Raw genomic sequence first — 4,033 nt, 5'->3', positions numbered from 1 at the left:
TTTATTAGCCTTGTTACGAGCAAAAACACATTGTTTACTTGGCTTAAGGTTCCTACTTATCATTACTCCTAAATCTCTTCGCAGTCGGATTTCTATGGCATCGTTGTTCATCTAGTATCTGGTTTCCTGTTTACATCTCCTATACTGAGTACTTTACATTTGTCGACGTTGAATTTCATCTGCCATTTCTCAGACCATTCGAAATTTGTTTAGATCTTCCTGTAGTTTTGCCGAGTCCTCGTCAGATTTGATAACACGTCCTATTTTAGTGTCATCAGCAAATTTACTTATGTTGCTGTCAATGCCGATATCTATGTCGTTTATGTATATAATAAAATAATGGTCCAAGTACTGAGCCTTGGGGAACTCCACTTGTGACGTTGTTCAATGGGACTTAGTGCTGTGTTTCCTGTCCTGTAACCACGCCCTAATCCATTTAAGGATGTCACCTTTGATGCCATGAGCTTCTACCTTCTAACTAGTCTTTCGTGACTCTGTCGAAGGCTTCTAAAGTCGAGATATACCACATCAAGTACCGCCTCGTCCACCGATTCGAAAACTGATGAAAAGAATGTTAATAGATTAGTTAGGCAAGAACGTCCGCTAGAAGCCATGCTGGAAATCATTGATCAATCGGTGCTTCTCCAGGTGATTTCGAATAGAGTTTGAAATGATTGCTTCCAGTAATTTGCCTACTATTGATGTTAGACTGACTGGGGAATTCGCGGGGTCGGCTACTCAGCGACAAACAGCGTTTGTAGGAGGAATTCACTACACTACTGCTTTACTTCCTGTTTCATAACTTTCCTTCTACCTTACCTCTTCTATGACGAAAATTACGATGTTATTTACTTAGACTTTAGCAAAGCATTTGACAGAGTACCGCATCAGAGGCTTCTGAGAAAAATTAAGGCTCATGGTATCGAGGGAAAGTTTTAAATTGGATAAAATCATGGCTCACCGAGAACGCAGAGGGTCAGCGTAGATGGTGTTAAATCTGAGGGGCCGTGTAACCAGTGGGGTTCCTCAGGGTCAGTACTAGGCCCACTCTTGTTCATAATCTACATAAACGATCTAGATATTGGCATCAGCAGTGACATAAGCAAGTTTGCGGATGACACCAAATAGGCGGCAGATTAATTCAGGGCAGGATGCAAATGCATTACAGGATCTAAATATACTGCATGGTCTGAAAATGGCAAATGAAATTCAACACCAGCAAGTGCAGCGTACTAATATTGGAAGAACAAATACTGATAATGTATACAGCCTTAACAACATCAACATAGAGAAGTCGACTTTTGAAAGAGACCTAGGGTACTTGTAAGCCCGACCTCCGGCCTAGAAAACAGTGCGTTAATGTTCGAAATAAGGCAAACAGAGTATTGGGTTTTATATCTAGAAGTGTATAACAAGAGTGCAGAGGTTTATTACAACTATATCTGCGTGGTAGTCAGGCCGCACCTCGATTATGCGGTTCAGTTCTGGTGCCCCTATTATAGAATGGATATAAATTCACTAGAGTCGGTGCAAGAATGACAAAATGATTCCGGACTTAGAAACCTTCCATATCAGGATAGGTTAAAGAAACTTAACTTGCATTCCCTAGAAAGACGAAGAGTGCGGGGAGACATGATAGAAGTATTTAATTGGGTGAAAGGAATCAATAAAGGATATAGATAAAGTTCTTATAATATCCGAGCAGGATAGGACTAGGAAACTGATTCAAGTTGGATAAGTTTAGGTTTAGGAGGAGATAGGAAGAAACTGGTTCACAAATAGGGTGGTGGACGAGTGGAACGCTTAGCAACTTTGTAGTAAGTGCTGGAACGCTGGAAAGTTTCAAAAGGAGGCTAGATAGATTCATGGATGATAGAGAGTAGTAGTAACTCTCGACAGGAGCTGCCATGCACAGGCCAACCGGCCTATTGCAGACTCCTTATTTTCATATGTTTCTTATGTTTCTCCTTCCCATGGCAAACCATTGCCATCTTATCTCCATTATCATCATCATCATCAGGAGTGAATCACTCGCCTCTGTTCCTAGTGTAAAGATTGTAGTAGCAGAACAATTGAAGACAATTGTTGTGCAAGTATTGTGGAATTATTGTGATTAATACAAATTTAGAAGACAGGAATTGTACACTGGTAGTGTGCTAACTATATATTCGAAGTATGGAGTCAAGCTCTGAAGACATTACCCTGTTAACAGTGTTTCGAAGAATTAGTGTTTATTAAAGACTACAGTGCACAAGTGTGTTTGTGACCTGGTGGAAATCTACCTGCCTGTTGTTTGTCTGTACACTGACACCGATCGTCGGAAATTCCTGAGACTGGGGACAGCCAGTAGTAATTCGACAACACTTATGAGATATCTACTGCTTCTGATTATACGACCCTAGCCGCTGGGGGTAGGACACCGCCGTTTCAGCGCCAGACTATTCAGCGCCACCGTTTCAGCGCCACCAAATCAAAAATTTATTCAAAGAATCATACATATTTATGAGATTGGTTTATTTAATTAAAAGTTATTAAAAAAAAATATTTAAAATCGTTTAAAAAAGGTTAGCTTTATTTTTAGTGTGATAAATTGTGCGCAATTGCACGCAGGTATTCTACTTCATTTCTGTTCCATATTCAGAAACAATTTTTAATATTCTTTCATCTGCTTTTCAGTATTTCAGTAATTTGGGTTGAGGTTCATGCCCAGCTGAAAGCTTCTCGAAATATTCATCCCGTCCTTTTGGACTTGTTTAAGAGCATGGATGAAGTTCCATATGGTTGGATGCAACATTCCCAGTTGGCCTCGTAGTCGTCTGTTTGCAGCTTCAGCATGGTTATTGGTTCTATCTTCTCTTTGAAGTTCGTTGGTATATGTTCCACATCTCTGTGGGAAACAATGGTGATATACACTTGATGAAATAAATGTGGTGCAATCGCAATGATCCATCGACGTACCAAATGCTTGAAGTTGCTATATGTTCCAACCGCCTCTCTTCCAGAAATAATAATTTTATCGTGGCTCGTCCTCTAGCCATCAAACAAAATTTCTCTGTTTCTGGTGTGGGCTCATACATTTTGTATTCGTGAGGCAATTTAACTCGTGAATGGATCTTGGGTTTTCAGAAACTTGTTGACTTCATCCCGTTTTCGCCGAATGATTTTACGAATTGCTTGCCTATTTGGTAATTGTGCAATGCCAGTTTGAGACATATTTTCTATGCACTTGTTAATAATAATGCTTGGAAGTTCACACGTCTTCTCAGCCCGATGTCTTGCATCTGTTTTGCCTTTTCTACCTCGACTTCAACTGCAGAAGGAATGAGTATGTTCGTTAATCTTCTTAATTACTGTTTCCTCTAATGTATGAATTCTGGTTTTGCATCTTCCATTTTCATGGCATCGCCAAACTTAACATCATTCTGTGTCTTACTTAAATTGTCAAATCGATATAGATATCCCTCATGACAGAATTCTCTTCCTCTCTTGTTTTCACTGGTTGCACCATGGGTTAAAGTTTGAAGTTTAAGGGTTAGAATAGCTGGCGTCAGCTCAAAGCGAACTATGCATAAGAACATAAGAATGAGGAATTGCAGCGGCCTATTGCCGTATTACTCATACTGGGCAGTCCCATTTACACCCAACCCCTATTGCTCATATAAGCATCCAGCCTATGTTTAAAGCTATCCAGCTTATTCGAGTTAATGATTATATTTGGTAACTTGTTCCATTCATCCACTACTCTGTTTTCAAACCAGTGTTTACCTATTTCGCGCCTAATTTTAAATTTGTCTAATTTAAAACGATTGTTACGAGTTCGCCCTGTTGGATAGTTTGAGTACCTCTGTAATGTCCCCTTTGTTTAGCCCTGACTTCCATTTATACACCCAGTGGTGGGGACAAGAACGAAAAGTTAGCTTCGCTAACCACTAATCTACTAACTAAAAAGTTAACTTCTCTAAAGCTAAACTGCTAAACAGCTAAAAAATTAGTGGAAACTAACGCTAACCGCTAACTTTTATTATATGAATTT

This window comes from Homarus americanus, unplaced genomic scaffold, assembly GCF_018991925.1.
Source record: "Homarus americanus isolate GMGI-L3 unplaced genomic scaffold, GMGI_Hamer_2.0 scaffold35471, whole genome shotgun sequence".
In the NCBI taxonomy this organism is placed as follows: Eukaryota; Metazoa; Arthropoda; class Malacostraca; order Decapoda; family Nephropidae; genus Homarus; species Homarus americanus.
The sequence above is the reverse complement of the archived record's forward strand: the minus strand, read 5'-3'. Positions refer to the sequence as shown.